Genomic DNA, 27,816 nt, shown 5'->3' with positions numbered 1-27,816 from the left:
CAATATCTAATTCCAGAACATGTTCATCACCCCCTCAAAAATCCCCATGCCCAGGAGCAGTCATTCCCCTATTCCAACCCCTGGCAGCTTTCTATCACTACGGGTTTGCCTAGTCTGGACATTTTTTACACTTGAAATTGTACAATTGATCCCTGAAGTACAGCAATGGTCTCTTTATAAGGTTTCTCTCTACATGTGTTTCTTCCAAGAAATCTGGTTTTCCCTACACTGCTTCAGATTCTTCTGATGTGGATGGTGTGATGGTTAATTTTATGTTTCAACGTGACTACGCCAAGAGGTCATCAAATATTTGATTAAACGTTTTTCTGGATATGTCTGTGAGGGCGTTTCCAGAAGAGATTTACATCTGAAGCAGGGGACTGAGTAAAGCAGACTGCCCTTACCAAGGCGACTGCTCAATCTTAGTCACAGCCAATCTGCTGAAGGTCTGAATGGAACCAAAAGGCTGAGTAAAGGAAAATTTGCTCTCCCTCTCCCACTTTCTCTCTCTCTGCCCATCTTCAAGTTGAGACCTTCAGTTCCCTACCTTCAGCCTCAAACTTGGACTGGAACTTACACCACCAGCCTTCCTGGTTCCTATGCTTCTAGACTCAGACTGTGGAACAATACCATCAGCTTTCCTGTCTCCAGATTGTCAATTGCAGATTTAGGGACTTCTCAGTATCCCAAATTATGTGAGCCAATTCCTTATGATAATCTGTTTTACAAACACATACACCCCGCATACTAATTCTGAGTCTCTGAAGAACTCTAACTAATGCAATACATATTAGAACATATTAAAATCCCCTGAGGAGTTTATTAAAAACTCAGAGCCAAAAGCAGTGAGGCCCATGAATCTGTATTTTTAACAATCCCCTGGGGTGACTCTTAGGGATGTGAAAACTTGAGATCCCAGTGCTACAAAGAAGTTACACTGACAGCTTTTGGCATTTCTACATAGCCCTGTTTTAAACAAAAGGCAGAATGAAACTCCCTTTTTGTCTTCGCCACCTCCCAAAACTTTCCATATATAAAGTTATCTTCTTACAATTGTGTGAAAATTTTCTTGACTGTTCCACAAAGTTGTAGCTTATAAAAGAAAGTCCAAATATTCTCTGTCATAGGCTTAATTTCAGATTCACTTTCCTCACCATCAAGATGAAATCAACAAGTTAAACACCATTGCTCATTCTCAAACAGCAGTCACTTACATCTCCTTTGCATTAACTTTCATATGGGTGAGTCTTACTTTGTATATTCCTTATCTATTCTGAATAGATATTGGAAAATAAAGGTATGTGGGTAGCATTAATTCTGAAACAACACAAGAACACTTTCCTAAAATAATGAAACCAACAGCATCCATGGTACATCTGATAAAAGATTAATTCTGCCTTCAAAAGTAAAGTATGCTTCAGCATATTAAGACCAAGGGTGCCATTGATAAATTAAAAATGGGCCTTCCTGACACTCAGCTTTCTAATACATTATGTTAGCAAAGAATGCTTAAGGCACTAAAATTGTCTGAAACTTCAGGGAAACCCATCTCTATTAAAAAAAGGTAGGGGGTACGAAAGCTGAATACCCTGCCTAATCTCACTCTAACATCAAGCCTTTCCTAGGTCCATCTTCAAGGGGGGAAAAGGGGAATTCAGATAAAGATTAAGGACACAAGAAAGCTCAAGTACAAGGTGTTGCAGCTTTCCGAGAGAAGAAAAAATGTATTAAAATTTGTTTGGTGGGTCTTTCTCTTTCAGCTCAAGCAATCAGAGTAAGAGAGCTCAGAGGAGCCTCCAGCATCAACAGAGTCCTGTAAACCAAGCAAGACCAGAGCAAGTCCTTGGAGTATGGAAACACTCTTAGTAGGCTTGGAAGTGTGTTAGGAGACTTAGTAAAAGGCCTTGAAGATTTCAGTGGGGTCCAGCTCTATTCCCAAGAATAGAAGATCAGCTAGGATTTGGGGGTGAAACAAGTATAATTGCCGGAGGCAAGTACCAGTGAGTGTCAACTTCTTGGGGACCTCTTTTCAAACTTCAGGTGGACCACTTACTAGCTGTGTGATTTTGAGCAAGTCATCTCATCTCTTTATACTTTGTCCCTTTTATAATAGAGAGGAAATAACAGTATCTACCTGTGAAATATGAGGGTAAATAATGCATGTAAAATGTTTTAAACAGTGCCTGCATGTTGCAACTGGTCAATGCATTTTAGCTATTATTATCATAATCATCCCAGGTTCCCCTTTCTTCTGTAGTCTAATTCTTAGCCATGACTGCAGAGTTGACATGTGAAAGAAAATAATCATAAAAATAATGTAGTTATTGGTTTGTAAATAGAATCTATTTTTAGACAAACTATGGTTACCAAAGGGGAAAGGGCAGGGGAGGGACAAATTAGGAGTTGGGGATTAACAGACACACATTACTATATATAAAATAGATAAACAACAAGTACCTACTGTATAAACACAGGGAACTATATTTAATTTCTTGTAATAACATAATGGAAAAGAATCTGAAAAGAAACTATATATATATATATGTATGTGTGTGTGTGTGTGTGTGTGTGTGTGTATCTGAATCATTTTGCTGTGCATCTGAAACTAACATTGTAAATCAACTACCCTTCAATAAAAAAATTTTTTTAAATAGTGTAGTTAAAGCTAGTTTACTAAAGCATCCTAGTTACTCCAAAAGGTCAGATCATCATTTGGAGGCTCTAGTCATTAGGCTAACTCATGGGATGGAAGTGGGGGAGAAGTGTACGGAAGGAAGTTTATTATTGATCCATTATGGTAAAAAGAATGCCACTTTCTTAAGGTTCTCATCCTGACTGCACATCAGAATCACCTGAAGAGCTTTTGGATTTAATGTCTAGGTGGAGATCTGAATCAATTTTATTTTCAAAACTCCCCCAGGAAATTCCAATATGCAGCCTGGGTTATAAATAAGTTCTAGGGCCTTCCATCAAAGTGTGGTCCTCAGACCAGCAGCATTAGCATGAGCCTGGAGTTTGTTAAAAATGCAAAACCTGAGATCCCACCATAGAACTACTGAATCCTAATCTGCATTTTAACAAGATCCCCAGGTGATACTTATGCATCTTAAAGCTTGAGAAATACTCCTGAAGGAACAAAGTACTATGTCATCTTCTTGGGCTGAGAAGAAGCAAAAACTGGAGAGCTATGTCATACCCCAAACACTATGGAGAATTTTTTAAACAGCTTTATCAGCATATAATTTATAAACCGTAGAATTCACCCGCTTCATATAGGTCACTGAACTTAAACAGCTGTGCAACCAACACCATGATCCAGTTTTAGAATATTTCCATTTTCCCTTTTTATGCCCGTGGGCAATCAGTAACAGCTCCCACCCCGAGACAACCATTGATCTGCTTTACATATCTATATTTTTGCCTCTGCTAGAAATTTCATATAAATAGAATTCTATCCTAAGTAGTCTTTTGTGTCTAGCTTCTTTCCCTAGTGTAATGCTTTTGAGGTTCATCCTTGCTGTTACATATATCAGTAGTTGGCTCATTTTATTGCTGAGTAGAATTCCATTGTATGACTATACTACATTTCATTTATCTGTTCACCAGTTGATAAACATTTTAATTGTTTTCAATTTGGGGCTTTGATAAATAATGCTGTTGTGATCATTCACACACAAGTCTTTGTATAGATATATAGTTCACTTCTCTTTAGTAGATATCTAGGAGTTGAATTACTGAGTCATATGAGAAGTGTAAGTTTAATGTTTCCCATTTTTTAAAAACTGGGTTGTTTTGTTATTAAGTTGTAAGAGTTTTTTTGAATACAAGTCCTTTATCAGACATTTGTTTCACAAATATTTTCTTCAATTCTGTGCCTTGTCTTTTCACCTTCTTATTGGTGGCTTAGCTCTAACATTTAGGTCTATGGTTCTCCTGGAGTTAATTTTTGTGAATAAGGTGAAATGTTCATTTTTTCTGCATATGAATATCCAATTGTCCCAGTGCCATTTGTTGAAAAGGCCACATACTATGGAGGAATTTTAAAGCTCTAACCTGGAATGATTTGATTTAAAGAATCATACTTACAAATTGTGGGAAAACCAGGAAGTACAGAAGAATTAGTATGCAAACAGAAACGTGGCTCAGGATTTGGAAAAGAGCATTGGAAAATTAAGGGAGACTTTGATCATTTAGTCAAGTCTGTGACAGAAAGAAGAAGATGAACCTCATATTCAACAGTGCCATCTCTTCACATGGCAGAGGTAGAGAAGACCATCTCCTTAAGCCAGCATCCATCTCTATGCCAACCTACACTTTTACAGCAGCATGGAAAGGATGTACATGCACTTAGTGTTACAATGAGGAGAAGCATCAGTGGTAAGGAAAGTCTGTTGTGCCTTTAGAGTCACAAGAACCATGAAAAGCCTCAATGATATAAACATGCACAAAGATTCTAATAGAGTTTCCATTTGTGAATCTTAAGGGGGCCTTCTCTAGTTACTAAACCTGAAGCAAATGAAAGCCAGAAACACAGGGGGCAAAGGGAAAAGGAAGATATTGGCTCTCAAAAGCTCTTGAGAGCTGTACTCAATCAGAAATCCTTTGAGGGTGATTTCTTTTGAGATCAAATGTGGGCACAAGAGAGAAACCTCTTCAGGAGGTAGAAATAATAAGCCTAGAAAATTCTAAAACAGGGGGCAAACATAATAGCCACTGTGGTAGAAATGGCCATATATGACTAAAATATTCTTGGCTAGAGGAAAGGGAAAGAGCAGAAGGCAAGCAGGACAGGGTCACTAATTTTGCTTGAAGAGTTACTGTTATCAGTGTGATTTTTTTTTTTTTTTTGAATTGCTGAACCTGGAGATTCAGTCTCTGGACACAGCTCACCTTGTCAAAGCTTGGGGTACTAAGAACCAAAGAATTTAAGAGGAAGTAGATAATAAAAACAGCTAGATAATACAAATGGCTATATTCACTAAGGCCTTACTGTGTACCAAGCTAAGTCCTCTCTATGTATCATGTGGGATCCTCATAATAGCCTCGAACGGCAACATTCTCCCCATTTAATAGGTGATTAAAATAAGCCTACTAGAAACTTCCCCCAAATCAAACCACTACCCGGTGGCAAACAGGGGCTTTAAACTTTGGTCTTTTGGGTTTTGAAACCCAGGCTCTTTAGCTTATATAAATTGTGATTCATTTCATGGGGCTAATCTCACTCAAATGCAAAAGCAAATTCAAGACCCTTCCTTTAGCCCCAGACAAGTAGAGTGGCAGAGATCAAGGAACAATGGATCTACTTTTTAAAGAATTTTCTAAGAAAAGTGTTATCCTTGATGACTTTTTTCATCTCCTAAGGGTGTGGTGCCAATGCTGTGATAGTCGTATATGTGCTGAGAACCCTCCCCAAAGAGGACAGCATAGGAGAGGGTTGGGGTAATCTAATTCAGAGATGTTGAAGAAGCTGGATTAATGGTAGCGAATTATAAAACCACAGAAGTAGACACTGATAATCCACGAAAGCACTTTCATCTAGAAAGGATTAAAAGAGAAGAAAATAAGGAGAGGAGAAGTTTTTACATAAATTTCACGATTCTAAATAAAGAGATGCAATTTATTCTTATTTTAAGACAAAGTTTTCTTGGAAGATGGGAGAAGAAATCTAACTATATCAGAATAAGACTGATTCAATGAAAAGGGTTTTGTAAACTGCACTGAAAGATTAATTTGGGGGCATGATTGCTAGCATATCTGGGGAGGAAAGGAATTTGTAGTATTAATTCTAAAAAGTTGGAGCAATCTTTGGACATTTTTATATTGCTGGCATTAAAGAATTGATGTGTAATCTTATATGAGTGTACTAAATAATGTAAAAGTATTTCATGACCTTGCTCAGGGAAAAAAGTTTTCCCTATATTTCACCCCAAACCTACTAATTCAAAACCCAGAAATATATACTGTTAGCAAGTTCTTGTAAAGATTCTTAAGGAATCAATCCAGAAACAGTCCCATAACAATCATGATTAACTCTCTAAATATTAGTACCGAAGACGGCCCTGAGTATACAATGGGCTTATCTCTTTGCCATCTCTACTGACACCAGAGACAGCCATGGTCCTAGATATGTCATCCTTCTCCTGGACATTTTCTATAGCCTGCACACTGGACCTCTTTCTGTCACTCTTGACCCCACAAATCTATTCTCCACTCATGAAGCCACAGTGATCTTCTAAAATGTGCAAATCAGATCATGTCACTCTGCTATTCAAAGTCCTCCAATTACTCTAAGAATAAAATTCAAATTGCTTCTGTAACCTGTAAGGCCTTGCAGAATCTGACACCTCCTTAACTTTATCATCCCAGCACCCCTTCCATTTGTTCGCCATGGTCATGGTCTCCCCATCTGTCCCATTCACTATTCTAACCACAGTGCTTGGCACAGGGCCTGGCACACAAGAGCTCTAAAAATAAAAATGAATGAATGAAAGAAGTACTGTCTTGATACATGTTAACGGCTTATTGTCTCAATAATCATTTTTAATGCTAAGAAAATGTGAACGCTGATCTTATTGGTTCCAAGTGGCACTTTGATTCTGCAGCAGACTGGAAGCCTAGTGTGAGGAACTTAGCAGGTGACTGCCAAATCTCACTGAGGACCTCAGGACCAATTCTAGGCTATCTTCCCACCTCCAAGAAAAAAGAATAGAGATCAAGGGCATAATGAGTCTACTTCCTAGGGAATTTTCCATTACTTTTTTTCATATCCCATTACTTTTTTTCATCTCTTACAGCTGGACTGGTCAGTGGGCCCACGGGGTACCCTCATCTTCTAAATGCAAAATGAAGGCTAGGTTCTAACTGAGCTTTTATAATCAAAGGGCAAAAACATTCCCATGTGTTCCAGTCCAGTGAGATTCACCAGACTAGAAAAGCCTATGATTCTGGGCAGAAGTCACCTGGAATAGGGTTTGGCTGTCTGAGTGTCCCCTCTGCCGTGATAACCACTTGAATGGGTTATTGATTTAGGAAAGCAGAAGAGAAGTGACCCCAGAAGTGAATGGCAAGAATCAGCAATATCTTCAAAAATAAAAAAGGACACTTATAGTGTGTCTAATGAAGGGCTTATTTTACTCAGAGTTGCTCAGTATTTAAATCTCTTTAATTCAATAAATATTTGAGTTCCTACTGCATACACCACACATCATGTTAAGTTCTAAATGCAGTACAAAGATGCGGTGCAGTCCCAGCCTCTGGGAGCAGAGGCGGCAGGCTGAGGTGTAAACAGGTCTAGCTGCCACAACTACCAGCGAGATCCCTGGGAATGTTTCAGTACACTGCATCCCAGTTTAGTTTAGTTCAGTTTCCCAAGACCTTCTGACTAGATCTGAAACCAAGCTTGAATTGGTAACCAGGTTACAGAGGGTTGGAAGCCTGGCAGAATGGTTATGACTTAATATTGAGGGAATCCATTTTATAGGTAACAGGAGAAATACAGGGATTAAAGGACTGTAAGATGCCTGTGAGTTCCAGCATACTTCAGGCCCATAACTGATGGACCCATTCATTAAAGGCTCTAAGGGAAGAGAGATAAAGGGAAAGTTGTACTTCAAAGTCAAGCAGGTATACCCAGGACCAGCGAATGGGATATCCCTGCCTCACAGAGGCTGCCAGGACCATGCCCCTGAGTGAATAGTCAGATACCACAACAAGGGGTAGCTCAGGCATAGTCACACGCCAGAGTCAGTAAGCATCCACGTCTAACAGCAGACAAAGAGTATGTGAAGTAGTATGATGATAAAAATCCCAAGTGACAAAACTTTACTTAGATACCAAGTAAATATACATTATACTTAAAGGAGCTTTAAAAATGGAACACAATAAAATTTCTCCATTTATTTAGTCAAGTCTTTAAAATCTATGAAAAATTATTTCTTCTTCATTTTCATCTTCCTTTATTTTTCTGTGTTACATTTGTCAAGAGTGTACTGTATATACTTACAATTAATGCACTGGGAAGCCTTCTCCTTTGACATCATATAACAAAAACACAAAACAAATCGGTACTGGTCATATAAAAGGAAATAGCTAAATATGGAGACAAAACACTTGATATGGATTTGCTGTATCAACCATTTCAGTAAGAAGTTCATCACTATGCTCTTCATGTAATAAAAACTTTGTATCATTAGTAAATTTTTTAAAGGGATAGTATTTAAACATTAATAGTTTTCTTTTAAACCATGTCAGATGACAATATCTACTTAGCAAATATTACACGCCAAGTACTGTGCTACATACAGTGATTCAGACAGACAGACTGCCCTCATGGAGCTTACAATCTAATGAAAAGATCAGCTGTTAAACATTCATTACAAGTACGGTCACCATTTTAATATGATCATTTGCAGGAGTCAACAAACTATTACTTTCTATATATGCCATACTTACATAGTTCACATAGAAAGGAGCCAAAAATATGACTAAAAATTATACTCAATTGTTAGAGATAAGATTTTCTCAAACATTTTAAGCTACTATATGCATGATATCATTCTATGCCTAATATCATTTCAGTAGCAAGCTGAAATATATATATATGTATGTATGTATATCTCACTTTTATGTATAAGAAAAACGGATTATTTAAGAACCCATTTACTAATACAGCTTTGACTTTTGTCATGATAGAACTTTTTCATTAAGTAAATCAGAAGCATAAAGCAATAAAATTTAATTTTATTACGAAAAATTTCAAAAATGTACAAAAGTAAACCAAATAGTAAAATAAACCTCCATTTACCAATCATATAGCTTCAATAATTACTAACTCATAGCCAACATTGTTTCACCAATAGTCCCTTCTACTTCTAAAACACCACATTTATTGGTAAATATTTCAGTATATCTCTAAAAGATAGGCTCTTTAAAAAAATCATAGCCATACTACCCTCATTATTCCAGCAAATGTTCATGTGAGACTTAATAAGAAAAATAAACTATGCACAGTTTTTATGGAGATAATAATCCACAGTAATTTTAAAATCTCATTTAAAATTTACCACAATTTTATAAAAACTGACCCTTTGTCAACAAGGGCATTGAGATTCATAACTAATCATTTTCTAAAAGTCTAAAATTCCATTAGTGTCCAATGAGAATTTGATCATTTGATTGCTTATTTGACCTTGCCTGATTTTTGCTCATTCTGTCTTGCTTAATGTTAGTCTGGGTTTAGAAAAGTCAGATTGGCTGATAAAAAGATTTATAAGTTATGCATTAAAGTATCCTGAAAGGGAAAGACACTGGCCCAGAACTGATGGCACAGATATTCGTCCCTATTAAAAAGATCTATGGTAAGTTAGATATGACTCAACCACTTCCCTTCAATTTGCTGACCAAGTTTCTTGGACTAATATTGCTTTATTTTATTGAAATTCAATATTTGGCTAATCTAAATGAAACAGAATAATTAGCCTATTCTGTATCTGTTCACTGTTTAAGTAATGAAAGTAGCAATCAAAAAGTAATCTACTAATGTAACAGTCATTGCTGTATTTAGCAATAATATTTACAAAGCATTTCTAGCACACATATGCAACTGTCCACTCACTCACTTAGATAAACAGGCAGGTACAATTTCTGTTTTACAAACGAAGAAAAGAGCAGTTAAAGTAACCCACCCAAGGGTGCATGTGAGGCTAGTGCTCTTTTCGTTACAACATACTCAATAATGTACTTAAAATACAACTAAAGAATCTACTTGCGCACTAAATTTGAGATAAGTAAATAAGTAATAAGTAAATACAATTCTTAATAAAGTACTTGCTTCATAAACATTCAGTTAATTCTTTGGTCATATCAGAGAAAAAAAAACGTTTTAATCCTCTGTAAGTAAAATCTCTTCCATTCTGTCAAACTTAAATTTCTAAATAAAAATTTTAAATTAAAAGAGATAGTTAGTTTGAGGATTCATTCAAAAAAGATAAAAAGAAATTCATAAGAGTATGACTGAAGGCTAAATTAAATCCACCAGATCACTTACCAAAATTTGTGTGGATGCATCATGTTTATGTAAGACAACAGGAAAAAAACATGGCAGTAGTGCACACAGTTCTGAATTGTGAATCATCTAACTTTGAATGACATCTCATCACAAAGGGTGAAATGAACTTAAGTCTCAGAAGGCTAGCACACAAACAACAGTGGAAGAACTCTGAATAGCAGAAGAGCTAGTTAGTATTTCAAAAGGCATGCTAAAATTCACAAAGCAAGGGAAAAGCATCATGATAAAGGTGATTTACTTGGACTTCCAAACCAACTGTGGCTCTCTCCTCACTTATGTGATTGGGCATTCTCTGCTTCCTTCCTCATCTTCTGCCTGATACCTCTTCCTCTCCAAGACATGTGCTGTCCTCTCCCCTTTCCTGCGTTTCCATCTGTTACCTCTTTTCTGGTTCTTTCCCCTTTCCTTTTCCTCATGTCTCTTCTGAACCTTTTATGCCCACTGTCACACCTTTTCTAACTGGCTGGTCATAATATGCAATAAAAGCAATTAAAATATAATTATTGTACTAATTTCAAATCAGTGATATTAAACTTTTTATTTATCTCAAAAAGAAATGTAAGATTACACGAGTCTATGAAATCACTGGACTCAGATGGCCCAGGTTGCAATCTAGCTCTACATTTTACTAGCTGTGTGACCTTAAAGAAGTTACTTATCTTCCAAAAACTGTGAAAATGAGACACAAACCTAATGGGGTTCTTGTGAGCATTCAAAGAGAATTCTCATGTGCTGTGCACCTACCATACAAAGTGCTTAGTAAAGATTAGCCACTACTCAATGCATACACTTCCTTTCCTCAATTCCTTCAAGCTGGCATTCTGAACATTATTGTATAAGATTAACTTTTATTCCTATCATTATATGTGATAGACTATAAATTAGCATTTAATAATAATCTCTGTTATGATATGTCCCACCTACCTACCACCAAACCACTAGAAATAAAAATGACAAGACATAAACTGTTCTGTTCTATACTTGTTCACCAGGCTGAAGTTATGTATCAGGGAAAAAAGGAAGTTAAATGAGACTTACGGTTGGTAAAATATCAGTAACAAGTTTAACTGTACACAACAAGTTTACCTGTACTTCGTAATGTATTTTAAATTATAGATAATAGAAGGAAGTAATCCAAGTAGCTTTATTTTCTAAGGGTATATTAATTCTATTTTTAATGTTCTAAGTTGACAAATTATTTTACTCTAACAGCATTTGGATATGACAACACCTTCTTATTGTTGTTACAGCTTTTGAAAAACACAACAAAGTATACACACCAAAATCAGGCTTTATAATGCTCCTAAATATACAATGTCTTAGGTAATAAGTAGAACAGAAAAGTTTCTTCCTTGTGATTATGAGGAATTTAACTCATAAATACATGAGTAGATGTGATTTATAAGTATAGTATTCCATAACAACAAAGAACCACCTCCTCCCTGAGAGGTTGATGCACAACATGTAAAAAGAAAATATGCAAAAAATGAATAGAAGCAAGAGCACAACCTTCAAAAAAGTCATCTCTGTTTGTGAAAATATTTCAGATTAGGCTTTAATATTTTAACAAGAGAAAATGCTTCCCAGGATGAATAAAATCTAACCAACGTATAAAGCCCCAACAATCTGTGTTTTAATCATAAATGAAAGACAATAATCACCTGTTTAAAAAAAAGCGTACAAATATCCTAATGTATGAATATAGAACATTTCTTACATATTCATGTTTAACATTCTTTAAACAAGAAAACCTATCAAAAAACAAAACCTAAAATTAGGTTATACATTTTTCATCATGTCAGACAAATACATTCACAGCTCACTAAATGTTCTTTCTTACATTTCAAACAGCTTATAACATCTCATCTCCTTTAATAAGGTTCCCACAATAACTGGAAGAAAGATGGCAAGTCCATCATCCACCTCAACCTAGTCCACTTGGTCCACGCACTCAAACTTCACAAAAGAAGCCATGATAAGTGATAAGAACGGGAAGAGGGCATTTTCATTGTCAAATTTGGCGGAGGGAAAAAAAAAGAATGTTGCATAAATCTGTTTCATTTTTTAAATTAGAAGCTCAAAAAGGGCAGAGCTCATGTTGTACAATGTCAAGACACAGATTCATCTTTTCAGGAATAGGGGTCAAAGGAGATTTTTAAGTATTTTCAGAACATTCTCCAGAAGTCCAAGTTAACGTGTACCTTCACAAGGCCTGACAGATAGTAGGTGCTCAATAAACATTTATTGAATGCATGAACGAATGAAACAAATCTAGGAAAGGCAGGTACTGGAAAAACCGTATCACTGAGGAAGAAATGACAAATACACTGTAGAATTTCTACTTTTAAGAAAAAGTCAGTATTTGAGTGCCTATTTGCCAGGCACTGTGCTAGATGAGTTTTACTTACATTTATTTAAACTACAGTATAAAGGTTTCCACATTGTAACCCAGAAAGAGACTTTTGGGGGACTACTGAGCAAAAGGTAGCAGAGAAACAGACAAATTTGTGACCAGGATGCTCACTGCAGCACTATTTATAGTAATGAAAAAACAGAGACCTCCCAAATGTATTAAAATAGGATAATGGTTAGATGACGGTGTGTATTTTTGATAGACTTCTATGTGGCCATGAAAGATCATAGTTCCTTAAAACATTTAATGAAGTCAGAAAATACAGTGTAATTTAAAAAGCAGGATAGGCAATTATTAGGAGTATAAACATCATCCTATTAAGTATATACACAGAGTGAAAAAACTGAGAAGATACAATGTTAACTACATCTTGGTAACAGGATTATATAAATGAGATTTTAATTTTCTTTATGTTTTTCTTACTTTCCAAAGTTCCATACCAATATTTTTTATACTCTTATAGTCACAGAAAACAAATGCTAAAAAAAGGAAAAGAAAATGGGAGAAGGCTTTTTAAGATTTATTATTTTATTTTAATCTAAATAATCTTCATGTAAGTTAAGAAAAATTTACAAAACAAAATAAATTTTCTTAGAATTTAGAAAAATAGAAAATAAATTATTTTAATCTATAAAATATTAAATATGAATTACTACCATACTTCTACCTGGCCTTTATTCTTCCAAAATAACTTCTGCAAACCAAGCAATAAGAAGAAAATATACTATAAAACAGTATGCATCTATGTTCTCTTTGCTTGGGTTGGCCAAAAACAACAGTGCTTAAAAATCTGTTTATGTATTTTCCCTACATATTGAAAAAAATGCAAAATTTAAAAAAATCATTAAAAAACATAAAGAACGCTAAGTAGAGTCAATTAACTAGTTTAGAACCAAAATACAAATCAGAAATTTAAAACATCAAATCACCGCTCTAACATATAACTGGATTACAAAACAAGACATACAGTTAGAACTCAGTATTAAAAGGTACTTTAAATGTACACAAATGTGAGATGCTCAGTGGAGAAATGTACTCCAGGAATTTGCAAAGCCAGCTGCTTCAGCAACATGGTGATAATGCACTTGTACTACACAACTTCTCACCTGTGTTTTGTCTGAAAACAATGATCAAATATATCCCAGGCCTCACTTGCCTGGAGCTATAAAATAGGGTCATGTTTGCTTTTAGTGACCTAATTACGGAGCTAGAATTCCCCACTAGCCTGACTGATGGAAATTAGAATCTCAAAATTTTCTCCATAGTCTTTTCTGAGATGCCCAAGGTAGTACCTCATTCCTGTCCAAATGCTCATCTGATAGTTGTCCCACAAAGTGTTGATTTGTTTCACCCTGCCTGTGTCAGTTCCTCTTTCCTCTGAGTGTGTTGCAGCAGAGTCACTCAGTAGAGCTTAAGGCTTTTCCTATCTCTCACGATGGCTCCAGAGTCATGGCGTGACCAACCACAGTTGCCACAGCTTCTAGTCCTGGGAGTGCCAGAGTACTGCAGACAGGAAACCAATGGCCTGATTTGGCACCAAACCTCACCAGGAGCCTCCAGAGCCTTTCACTTGGTGCCCACCACCTCACAATGTCTGTCTCTCCATATACCGATTCTTCAGTTTCTGGCCATCTCCCTCCAACCATAGGAATTAAAACCAAATACCAGGGTTTGAACAAGGAATAGATGCCACATAACTTTCACCTCTCCTTACTCCCCTACCACAAACCTCTCCCTCTTCCTCATGCTTTCAAAATGTACACATCATGCGCTGGAGGTATGTGGTAGAATGTGTGCTTAGCATGCATGAGTTCCTGGGTTCAATCCCCAATACCTCCACTAACAAAATATACACATCAGAAACTGGAAAACACTATGTCTATAAGCATGTTACATAAAAAGAAATGGGCAGACAGGTATCTCTACCACTTCAGATGGTTAAGAATTGGATCTGAAATCACAAGGACTAGGTCTGAATCACTCATTTCACCTTGCATCAGCTACATACTTAACCTCTACAAATCCTAATATTCTTATCTCAAACAATTACTGTAGTACCTACCCCCCACTGAATTGTGTGAGGACTAAAAAAGGTAATGCATGTAAAGAAATCATATAATATGAGCTCAATACAATTGCTTTCAAATGAATCAGTTAGTTTGGCAAAAGAGAGAAAAGATTATATGTTAATCTGGATGAAAAATAAGTTTGCAGAATTTCATAAAGAAAAAAACACTAAAGCATCAAAAGAAACATATCTTTGGTGGGGAGGGTATAGCTCAAGTGGTAGAGACCATGCTTAGCATGCACGAGGTCCTGAGTCAATCTCTAGTACCTCCATTAGAATAAATAAATAAACCTAATTACCTTCCCTCCAAAATAATAAATAAATAAATACCCAAGAATTCTATATCCAGCAAAAACATTCTTCAGGAATGAATAGGAAACCAAGACATTCATTCAAAGATGAAGGAAAACTTACAGAACTTGTTGCAGCAGACCTATCCTAAAAAATTTAAGTAGTAGTTCTTGAAACAGGAATGATAAAAGTAGTCGTCTTGGAACATTGGAAAGGAAGAGGAAGAGAAAAAGTAAAAATATGGATTAATATAAAAGACTTTCCTTCTCCTCATGATTTTCTAAATTATATTTGACATCACCACATTCAAGCAGGGATAGGCTGAGAAAAATTCAAAGCCAGATTCAGTCCATTCTAAATCTCCCAATCCTATTCCTTCCCTGCACAACACTGACTGGACATGCTTTATTCCTGTTACTGCTTTAAGAAAGGAGGATTTCAGTCTCTTTCCCTGCTAGGGAGGGTATGAGACAAGCCAGGAATGCAACTGACAGATATAAGACCCCTGAACAGAACTTTTAACCATGGTAAGAAAAAGTGATTAAAAGGAAAGGCTGATTCCTACTTACGGTCTGGCCAAATACTACTAACTATACTGCTTTACTCTGTACCAACATGTTAATTTACAGAAACATATGTAATCAGCATTAAAAACAGTATCATGCATATTTTATTACAAATTAGGAGAATTCCACATTTAACTTATCCAAACAGTAACAGCTGGTTGGTCCACTATCTCTGTAAGGACAAGAACTTGCATAAGAGTGCAACTTACACAGAGCACTGCACCCCTGCATTCAGAAATGCCCTCTATTCTGGCCTGGATTCATAATGCACTACCCCAGGCAAGAAGCCCTGAGAAGCAGTGCAGAGATGAGAACAACAAAACATATGTGACCCATAGTTTCTGAAACATGCTATTAGAGGTCACCTGCCCACAATTAGACATACTAACAAAATATGAGTGCAGGGGAAGTCCCTCTGGAGGCCACCACACTAGGGCAAGGAAACTCCTCTTTCCTTTACCCAAAAGTAAACCTCAAAGACTAAAGAGATTGTAAAAATAGTTAGGAAAAGCTGACAACTCTCCTCTACATCTAGGAAACACATTTTTTGCATGCAAGAAAAAAGTGACCTTATTATTTTTTAAGAATTGTTACATATCCAAGAAGCCATATAAATCTCTTCAAAGGTTTTTAAAAGGTTTAAAAGCCAGGAAATTTAGATGTTTCAGCACCATTAATGCTAACCTTGGCACTGTGACTGCTACCAATCAATTTTTTCCTCTTAGAAAGAATGAATAATTTTGATGAATGCTACTGCAAATTACATACTAAAAACATCATTTTTCATATGAATGGGGCCAATGTCTTTTGGCACACTTGTCAGCATCACAATATAACTGCTAATCTTCAAATACAGTTATTAACAACTTCGGAAAATCATTTAGAAGACCAGTTCTCCTTTTTAAGGTCAATGATTACCACAGTTAATAACCAATTGGCTTTAGCCATTACTGTCCTGACTTTTGCATCATGTTTTAAACTAACAAGACAATAAATAACTATTAATACTGACCTATTTTGAGGGGTGTTTTTCAGTGACCATCTATACTCACTGAAAACAGAATTGTTTTTGTGTTTTATAAAATCACTCAGTCACTTGCTGATTTTTGCTTGTTTCCTTGCTGTGGTTAGTGTTATATTACCATAAAAGTAGAAATAAGGGTGGAGGGGGAGGAGGCAGAAAAATCAGAGATAAACCCTATTAGCATTTTTAAAAAATATTAGTTAAACATGTATTAGTTTAGAAAACATAAATGGTACCAAAAGGTATCAGTATTAACATACATAGGTCTATCTCAATTACATAATAACTGCCAAGTATTCTATTATGTAAAAATATAAATTATTTAACCAATCCCATACTGATAGATATTTAAGTTATCTATTGTTTTGTTGTCTATTTTGTCCTGTTATTGCAGACAGTATTTCAATGAATATCCTTGTACATATATTTTGACAAACATGCAAGCATTCCTTAGAGTGCAACTCCTGAGTGAATATGGGTTGTTTTTTTGTTTTGTTTTGTTTTTTTAATTTTGAGATATTTTGCTACACTGTCTTCCAGAAAGACTCTACTGATTGGTATTCATTAGAGTATTTTTCTTTCATCTTTCCCACCACCAGGAATTAACACACTTATTTTCACCAACCTGCAAAAGAGGGTAAAAAAGAGCACAAGGTTGTTCTCACTTTGAGTTCTTTCATTATTAATAAGGGTGTAAATCTTCTCATCTGTTTATTCAAGATGATTGCTCTCAGTTATTATTCTTTTCTTATTTAGTTAGAATGGAAAATCAAGTCTGACTCCTTTAGTGTAGAGCTTGATACATAACAGCTACTCAATAAATGCCTGATCCCTTATCAGATGAATGAATCAAACAACAGTTTAACAGAAGTCTTCCTACAGCCAGACTTCACTGTCCTGATACAATCTAATACCTAGTTTTCAAAATTCACAAGATTCCTTGACAATGAGCCCAAAAGAAGTTGGCAAAACTATAGGACAAGCAGGTTACAAACAAAAGGACACACGAGTAAACACGCTATGTAGTTGCTTTCCCACAGCTACACTCAAAGACAATGTTCTACCCTGTTATACACGACACACATTTCTCCGTATTATATAAACCCTTCATAAAGCTAAATAATATTCCACCAATCCTATAAAGCAGGTTTTACTCTTTATATAAATAGTATATTGTATACATCTTTCTACAGTTTGCTTTTATCTTTTCATTCAACATTCTGTTGCTGAGATGTAGACATACTGATACATGTAGATCTACCCCATTAATTTAAGCACTACCAATTCTCTAATATACAGTGACTTATCAATTATAGTATCAACTTATGTTTAAATTACTACAATGTTGCAATGAACATTCTTGCACATCTCTGAAAACATGTACAGTAGCCTCTATAACATATGCACATGTATGTATAAATGTACTAGCACTGATACTGCTGAGTCCTCCTGCACAAGTGTTGGAGACGGTACAAAAAAAGAGAACTCATTTCCATTACTGGTGAGAATATAAACTGACATAGGCATTTTTAAAAGCAATTTGGCCATATTTTTAAAGTTTCTTAATCCGTGCCTATGAATTAATTTATTCCTAAAATTCCTCCCACTCTAATAATTTCATAACTAGGAGATTTTCTTGTTAGGGGATATAAAACTGGCTTAGCTGTAGACTATTCAGGACAATGAGGCAACAATGGGAAACACGCTAATATATGATTGAACACTTGACAGGGTTAAAAAGTATCATAAGTACAAAACCAAATCAGCAAGCTTTCTGTTAAAACAGAATACCATGTTGATAACAAGTTTTAGAAAAACAGAATTCTGAGAAAAATGTTTTTAAAACTACTTCTAAAATTTCTGGAACAAATGAAGTTACTAAAAAAACCAGGGAAAGCATGGTAATATATTTGGTGTGGATTCCAGTAATCATTTGCTATCTGAAAGTTGGCAGTGCACATATCCTGAGAATTTAATATCATTTAAGTATATTATACTACATACAGAAAGATACATGAAACATGGACTATGTCTTGCCTTAATATGAGGGTAAAAAGTCACAGCAAAAAACTCTAGGCCTTCAAGGGAGCTTCACAGATACCAAATTTCCCTTATGGTAGACAGGCAAACACTATCTCATTCACAAAGCTAGTAACAGGTACTGCTGCTGCTCTTTACATTTCTCATTGGAAAATTCTGAACTTCTCATTATGTATAGCGAATCTGGACCACCATCAGACGAATCCAGTACACCTGTACTCTCAGAAAAGATATAAGCTAATATGAAGATGCTCTGAGGCCTCTGAGTGGAGTCTCTGGATCTTCTTGAGAACTTAGATTCTATCACATCTATGTAAGAGATTCTAAAGAACTACAATCATAAATCAGCTCAACAAGTGAAAGTAGAACACTATGTCAATAAAATATTCTCAGAAAAAAACATTCAAAATCGTTACTGCACGTTCAAAACAACTGGAGAAGCTAAAGTGGAAAAGAAAAGCTTTCCCAACCTGTATATGAAATTTCACTTTAAAGACAAGTCATATGAATTATATAAAGGACATTTGACTCTAAGGAAAAAATTTTTTTTAAATCTTCACTTCTATGCCTCAGCAGGTTTTCTATCATGGTAATCCTTGTATTTAAGCATGTGGAATGGTTCTTTGAAGATTGCCTTCAAATAATTCATACTTGCTAAATGTATTACTTTAAATCTTTACTAATATTTCTGTATTTGTTAAAGCATAACATAAGATGCCACCTTGCCGCTCAAAGTCCTTTGGATTGCAGAAGCACTATCTCATCATTTAATGGCTTCTTCAGTGTCATATGGCTTTCCCATACCACTTATAAATTCTATTCCCCTCTCTCTCTTTGTTCTTTTTACAAGATGAAATGAATGAAGTAGGTCAGGTTTTGCCACCAGCTAACGCTCATCCTCCTTGATTCTAACACCCAGCTTACTGCTGAGATTAGATCCAGCAATAATTTAAGAAATAATTACACAAATAATTAAAAATTTGTGAAGTACCTACATAAAAGTAATAATAAACATGAAATCCCTTTTTCCTACAATATAGGTATCCTTAGGTAAATTCGTGTTTTGAATTCATGAAAAAATTACTTAAGGCATGAATATGTATTATAGAATCTAGAACTTCAAATGTAAAGAACTTTCAAGGTGCATTATAATAAACTTACTGGTGAAACGGTTCTTAAATGAAAAAACTGTGCTTCCAAGAAAAAAAGAAGTATAAAGTTTAAAAAATTTGCAACATATTTAAGTAGATTTCCTCATTTGAGCTCAAATTGGCTAAATCATATATTCTCTGATGTTTCAGAGGAGACAAGACACAATTACCAATTTCCAAAACTCTGACTATACATAGCCTTCATCTTTAATTCATACCCACCTAGAGAGAAAACTCTGTCCGCCCTTCTCTTCACTACTTAAATCACTGATGTGACTAAGTTTGATGACCCATTAAGGATTTAAAATAATCATCAAGACATCCTAAAGACATCATTTATTCCCAAGGGATGAATTGAACACTGAGAGAAAATGGCAATCATAAATGCCTCTAATTTCTCCACCATTAATTCTGTAACATTAAAGAGTGACAGATTTCTTACTTAATTGTATTCCATGGAAAGACAATATGTTAATTTGTAGAAATAATACTTAATAATTTAAGATAAGCCATAATTTCACAAAAGTACACTTTTACCCCACAGTACAATGGCAAGAATAAAGGACAAGGGACAAACCTACCCTCTACTTTCTCTTATGATAGGGCTGTTAGAAGTATTTCATGATGCCCCTCAGAAAATCATTCAGAAAACATGGATGGACCTAACGGGTATCATGCTAAGTGAAAAGAGTCAGACAGAAAAAGACAAATACCAGATGATTTCAAGTATATGTGGAATCTAAAAAACAAACTGAACGAACATAAAACCAGACTCATAAATACAGAGAACAAACTGATGGTTGCCAGAGGAGAGATGCGGTGAAGAAAGGGCAAAATAGGTGAAGGCAATTAAGAGGTATAAACTTCCAGTTAGAAAATAAGTAAGTCATGGGGATGTAATATACAGCTTAGGAAATATAATAAATAATATTGTAATAATTTTATATGATGACAGATGGTAACTAGACTTAATTGTGATAATTTCATAATGTATAAAAATACTGAATCACTATGTTACACACCTGAAAGTAACATAATATTTTAAGTCAATTATACTTCAATTTTAAAAAAGAAAACTATTCAACATCAGTGTTTACGTTAATCCTAATGTTCTCCTCCTCCTCAAATTGGCTACATATGTTCTACTTGGTCACAGATTTATTGCAGCAGGGCACTGTGCAACCTGCACACTAAATATGTTGCTTTATACACATATTTATGATATTAGAAATAATTTTGTGGGCTTTAGTGAATGTACAAAGGACTTGCACAATGTAATGAAAAAATGTTGAGTATCACCTCTGTCAAAGAGATTATTTAATCAAAGCTGAAGAAAAGTTTATATACATGTATCTCAATACTCATTTTTCATTTATTCTGACATACTGAAATATATTTTTTTCCAAAATTCCAAAAACCATTAAGACAGAAGATAATTGTGGCATAATTACTTTATAAATAAAAATAAGTTATGTTCTAGGGTCCTGAAGGCTTAACATGCAGCATATCTTAATATACATACACTCCAAAATGGATTTTAACTTTTTCATTTGGTTGTTCCTAAAACCTTTTCTTTGTATTGTTTTATAAAGTCATAAATTCAGAACCCAACATGATTTTTAATATATGCTCATTAATCCCTACATTTAGGCAGACTCATAGGTAAATTCATAAAAGAGATAGAATAGGTTTGAGGTATTTTTTTTAAGCAATTCAATAACTGACTTTTAATTCAGTAGCAAAAGGTTTTCCTGGTTGTTGGGAATATAACAGAACTAGGTTGTGTTCATACTTAGCCTCAACCTCAAAGAATCATGAATTTGTGTCCATGGAAAGACAGACCAGGTACATAACCTGTTTTGGTTCCAGCTTCTAGGATGTCATTTCTAACATGTGAGACTTATCGGATTATTTCCATATTTCCATTGTTATTTTCATACATTATATTATTTTGATTTGGTTGAAATCAGATAGTGGGGATCTTAAAATAGAAAATAATGCAATTTCTTTCCAAGGTTTTTATATGCAACACATCACTTTTTCTCTAAAGCCTCTTTCTAATAAGGCAACCTTACACAAATTACTTAGAAAAACTCACATTTAAAGATGTTACCAAAAATAGATTTCAAACTTTTTATATGGTTATTGGAGAGGGGCAGAAAATAACACCTAAAACACAAAGCTGTTGTGGTGATGAAATGAGACTCTAACGTAAATGTGCTTAGAAAAAGCAAGGCACACGATAAGCATGAAAAAAATTTTAGCCAAAACTCTGAATACAGGTTTCTCTGTTGACTCTAAAAATAGACAGCTCTCTGCCCTTAGATAACCCACTCTAGGCCTGTTTTTTCATCTGTAAAACCTCACTCCTGGATTCCAATCCTTCCAGTTAGAAAAGTCTTTCTCAAAGGACCAGTCTAGCAGGAAATCTGAGAGAACATCTGGTTCCTATCTCATATAAATATTACAAATAACCTTTCAGTACCATTCTTTACCTCTGCCCTATCACAGGTACTCAAAAAACATCTGTTCTTATATAAGTAAGAGTAAAATTAGAAATAAAAACGGAGCTACTGATGAAGCTACTCTGTTCCTGCCTACTGGATTTCCCTATCCGGCCAAGCATCTTCCTAGGTAAAGTCCACCCAAAAAAGTGCTAAGAAGCCATGAGAAAAGGGTTAAGATCATCAAGACTGGGAACAGATTAAGATCTAGAATAAAGCCAACTCTGCAAATCACAAATGAGGCCTAGATCACTAGGAATAGAGCTGTATTATTAACCCAAGACTTGAGGCAAAGCGCAGAGTCAAGAAGGCTCAGGAAAGCCAACTCGCCTGGCAGGTATTTTGTACAGTCTTCCATTTAGGTTATTTGTACATATCTCATCTCCTGACTAGATCACAACCTCGTTGGAAGCAAGGATTACTATCTAATTTACATTTACATCCCCTGCTATGCCTAGCACATTGCAGACGTTAATTTAATATTATGCAAATTAATTAAGCATGATGCCTTCTAAAGAAGATCAATGCTTATCTTGACATTCAAACAAAACGTCAGCTAAGTTAAAGTCAAAATATTTATCACTGGGCTAAAGTTTGTCTTTTCTTTATTTTTAGCTTTCACTTTATTAAAATTATATGTGCATCTGGCTTGAATTAGCAAATAACTTCAGAAAGTTTGTTTTTTTTAAAAATAGCAGAGTCCTCTCCCCTCAACCCCCGCCCTCACTTCCCCCTTCCAAGAAGTAATAAATATTTTCAGTTCTTTCAGAGGATTGTTTTGGAATTCACTTCCATATATCTAAATACCATGCTTTTGTTGTTATTTCTTGATTTCAAGTTTTAGGCACTATCTGTTGGCTTTTCAATATGAAATAAGGATTGAACTCTATTTCCTCCACCCAGATCCAACACACACACACAATCTTCCCTACCTAGTCATATCATAATTTTGGTTAGATTCACACTTCGTGTTTATATAATTATGACTATGTAAACAATATTCAGAGCTGAGCCATGCCATCAGATATTATAACATCTCTGAGGTTAAAAAATGCCTTGGGGTTTGTTGTGGTTGTTGTTCTGTATTTTCCTGTTTAGTTTTCTAAGTATGCGCTGTGAACTCAACAGCGAATTCATTACCAGTGGATATTTTTCGAAGTTTTGATGCTCTTTATGACTGTTGTGGCACTTTGGCATTTTCAGGAATATCTAAATTATTTTTAACAGTGTTTTCAGGTATCAACCTCTTGCCTTACTGAAGAGGATTCTGTTAGGCCTGAGTCACAAATTCTGGGGCTTTATAAGGGTTACAGATATTTCAGGTGTTACAGAACTTTATACTAATCAGATATCACTTAAAACTGTTAAATCGTTTTTAAGTGGTGTGATGCAAACAGCACAAGCTATACAGATGGACATCCCTGAACAAATTATTAACTTCTTTGAGCCTCAGTTTCCTCAACTATAAAATAGTGGCTGTTGGAGTATCATAAGCTGATTTCTGATTTCTCTGCCTACTGGAATAATTTAAGAATAATTTTTAAAAACCTGGATAAAAATTGCCCATAAGCATTTATCTTATTAAGATAGGATATAGAATTAATTGAAACTTACCAAGGCCCTAGGTGACAAAGGGAAGAATTTTTAGGGCTCAGGGTACAGGGAATAAATAAGCTAGAGTCATTTGGGGCCCAATGGTCAGCAAGAGTAGCAAATGAAGATAATTAAGCACCACTAATAACTGAATACTTACTATTTAGCAGGAACTATCCCCTTTAATCCTCATTTTCAACTGCTATAAGGTAATTTTGTCCACTTCACAGATGAGACACTAAGGCAGAGTGACAAATACCCTGTTCGAGTTTATAGCTACTTGTGGCAGAGCCAGGACTCAAAGTTAGGTATTCTGGTGCCAAAGCATGCACACGTGTGCACTCGTCATGACTTGCTAATGCCTCCCATGAAGATTTAAACAGCAGTTTGATTAGTGAAATGATATTAAATTGTGCACAGATATATTATAATTTTCTGAAAGAAAGGCCAGTTTGTGCCTGGATTAGGGAACTGGAAACAATCCTATGAGGTTGTGTGTGTTTTGCCCAGGGCTGCAGAAGACACTGTGCTTGCATCCGTCTGCATCTTCTCAGACAAGTCATACCTTGACCTTAAAGACAGAGCTCACTGAGCATGCTGAAGCATGTATGGACTGAACTGTGTACCCCCCAAATTCATATGCAGAAGCCTTAATCCCCAGTGATTGTACCTGGAGATAGGGTCTTTAGGAAGTAATTAAGGTTAAATGAAATCATAAGGCTAAGGGCCCTCATAGGATAGGACTGTGGTCTTATAAGAAGAAAAAGAGACCTCTCTCTCCATCCCTCTCTTCCTCTCCCCCTCCCCACCTCTTTCACTCTCTCCCTCTCTCTTCCCACTATGTAAGGACACAGCAACAGTGGCAAGAAGAGAGCTCTCACCAGAAACTGAACTCTGCCAAACCTTGATCCTGGACTTTTTACCCTCCAGAACTATGAGATAATGAGTAACCTTTATTTAAGCCACCCAGTCTATGGCATTTTGTATGGCAGCCCAAGTGGACCAACAGAGCATGAATTTAGAAGGAATTTAATAATGTTAGCCCTCTCTTCTCCGCCTTCCTAACCTTTCATATGTTGGAGGAAAAAACAATAGCAAAGAAGCAGTCAGTCGTAGAAAAGAAAAATCATGTGACATTCCCACAAGAGGTACAGATTCAATCAAAAAGCACAAAACTTCTGTTTACCATTCATTAATCAGATTAAGTGGAATAGTGTAAAGAAAAAGAGTTGGAATCAGAAAACCTGGGCTCTAGGGAGGCTTGGGCCCTTATCTGCAAGATGGCATTGGCCAAGTCATTTAATCTTTCCATTTGCTTAGATATAATCAAGGAAGTCAGGATAGGTGATCTTTAAATTTTTTCTGCTAAAATGCTCTAGAATCCTATAATGTAGGTGGTAGAAAACTAGTTAACAGAAGAGTCCGCTCAGGATGTATTCCTAAAGTAGTAACACATCGAGAATTTAAAAGAAATTCCAATGACACAAATAAGATCCCAGTAACCAAGAGAAAACTGAAAATAATAAAAAAAAACTGTGATATGCTATATCCAGAGCCTACACATTTCCAAGGCAGTCTATAGATCATCATGAAAGCAATTACATAATTTACATTTAAATAACAAATTTCTGTGATTTAAAAGTGGCAAGTTTTTCCCCCCAACAATAAGTCCTTGGCTGCTGTCAGCTATTTTCATGGCATAATTTGAATTGGAGAAAAGAAAGCACAAACAATGTTTTTTCAAGCTGTGAGAATCAAGAATTGAAGAGATTTGATCCAGGAGGGAGCTAGGTTCAAAGCAAGTATGCTAGTTTAAAGAAAATACAATACAATCTATCAAAAATGCTTATCAATATTTAATATGTGGGTTTGTGGAAATCCTTGACTTAAAAGTTTCTGAATAACAAAAACTGTGAAACTCATTTTACCATGGAAAATTAGAAGTAAGAATAGTTCTCAAAGAATTCAGAGGATTCTAATAAAAAAAAAATTTAAAAAAAGATCCCCAATGTAGCTGTATTACAGCAGACAAGGCCTGGAACTGAAACCGGTCCCGGGTTTACATTGTTGGCTTGCCATTCACTGGCTGTGTCCTTCTGTCCAACAAACTCGACCTCTCTGAGCCTTACAGTTTCCTCCACACAATGTCTGTTAGAAATGAATATGATTAATACATGGGAAAGGGCTTTGTAAAAATGCCATTGCTAAAAAATGAAAGCTTATAAGAAGTCCAAAGGCATGTTCAATTTCTCAGTGTCAAAGATATGATAATATGAGATGTAAGAATGCAAAGCAAAGCAAAATAAAAGGTAAAAAAGAATTCCCAGAGCAAATGAATCATATAAGGATACACACAGTACCTTAAAAGAAAATTTTTCCAATAGCTAGTAAAATAAAAAATTAAATAGCAGAAGGCAATGGAATAAAATACCACTTTTAAATTTATCAACTTGAGACTACTAGTTTTTTAACCTAGGCTAAGATGAAACTTGCTTTGTAGTTACCTATAAGGTAGTATATTTTCCTGTTCCTATCAAGATGGTAAACTTCCTACACCACTGGCTTTCTCCACAAAAATCAGTCCTGGAGAAACTATAGCTTAGTGAGGGAAGTAGTTGCAAGGAACAGAGAAAAGAGAAGAGAAGAGGAGAGGAGAAGAGAGGAGAAGATAGGAGAAGAGGAGAGAAGAGAGGAAAAAAGGAGAGAAGAGGAGAGAAGAGAGGAGTAGAGAGGGGAAGAGAAGAGAAGAGAAGAGAAGAGAAGAGAAGAGAAGAGAAGAGATAAACAACAACAACAAACTATGCATGTTGGAGGCAGTGTGCTGCAGCCTTGGAGGAACAGGTTGTTGGACAACTTTCCAGTGCTACTCTTGCCTCTCCATTGAGATAAACAAAGCATACATCTTTACTGCACCATAGAAATTAGGCAGCAGAGGTCTGGGTGTTAATGTCAACAGGGTAACACGAGGCAGCTTTAAAGCTTTTGGGAGGTGAGAGTGAAACCCTTAAGTAGAGAAGAGACAATGAGTGATCAACAGGAAGTCAGTGGTGCCTGGAGTTCAAGGTCAGATTAACGACCAGAGATTTGGCCTTTAGCTCTTCCCAACTCATGTTAAGAGACAGAGGGCCAGGTCCTGGGAACAAGATAAGATCTAGAAATCTAGATGCTTAGACAACTATGAAGCATACTCACAATTAAATGAAGACATAAATCTAAGCATACATTGGCTTCTCTTTCTGATAGGTGTGACAAAAGGATGGGAGATAAGAATTGAAGGAGAGGGCAAAGCATGTCAGGCAACACGATCTCTACAAGCAGGGAGGGACAGAGTATGTTCCCATACACCCAGATTTCTCCTGATTACTCCAATCAGGCCCACAAAAAGAGAGACAACTAACCAGAAATTATAACTGCTGCTGCTGTCCTGAAGCTTACGAAAGGAAACTGAATCATGTTCATGGAAATTTAAGCAAGAGGGAGTGGCCACCAGGGGGCACCAAACCACAGCCAAGACCAGGATAGATTTCGGGGCTCAGCCAAATGCCAAAAAATCTGGCTGGTAAGCTACACGGATTTGCTCTAGTCATTCCATCAATAATGATATCACACATTCTTGCACTTACACAATTAGAAATTTGGGCTCCTTTTATTGTCTTTTGGAGTTTTATTTATCTGCTGAAGCAGAATTGTAAGAATTGATGAACCAATCATTTAAAATAAACATGGTATAACAAAAGCAATAAGGAGAGATGTCAGCATATGAAGCATGAATAAGAAATCATTAAAAAATAATTTTAAATATTGGTATAAAAATATAATAGCTATAATAAAAAAATACAACAGAGGAAACACACAACAGGATGGATACAGCTAAAGGATGAATTATTGATTTAGAAAATCACACTGGAGATCTTTCCTAAAGGCAACAGGGAAGAATAAGATATAACAATATGAAAGAGAAGCCAACAGATGGAAGCAGATATGTGAACATCCAGATAACAGGAGTCTCAGGAAAAATGGTGGGGAGAGGAAAACACAAAGAGAGACAAAGTACATCTTTGAAGGGATAATTAAAATATATGTTCCAGAACTAAGGAAAG

General features: G+C 35.7%; 1 protein-coding gene across 2 annotated transcripts in view; it reads right to left on the bottom strand.

Moving 5' to 3' along the window:
- The window catches only part of FBXL17 (F-box and leucine rich repeat protein 17), a 433,532-nt gene that overhangs the window by 298,322 nt on the left and 107,394 nt on the right, over window positions 1–27,816 (bottom strand). The window lies entirely within an intron of this gene.

Source organism: Vicugna pacos, chromosome 3 (genome assembly GCF_048564905.1).
Source record: "Vicugna pacos chromosome 3, VicPac4, whole genome shotgun sequence".
Taxonomy (NCBI): domain Eukaryota; kingdom Metazoa; phylum Chordata; class Mammalia; order Artiodactyla; family Camelidae; genus Vicugna; species Vicugna pacos.
The sequence above is the reverse complement of the archived record's forward strand: the minus strand, read 5'-3'. Positions and strand labels throughout refer to the sequence as shown.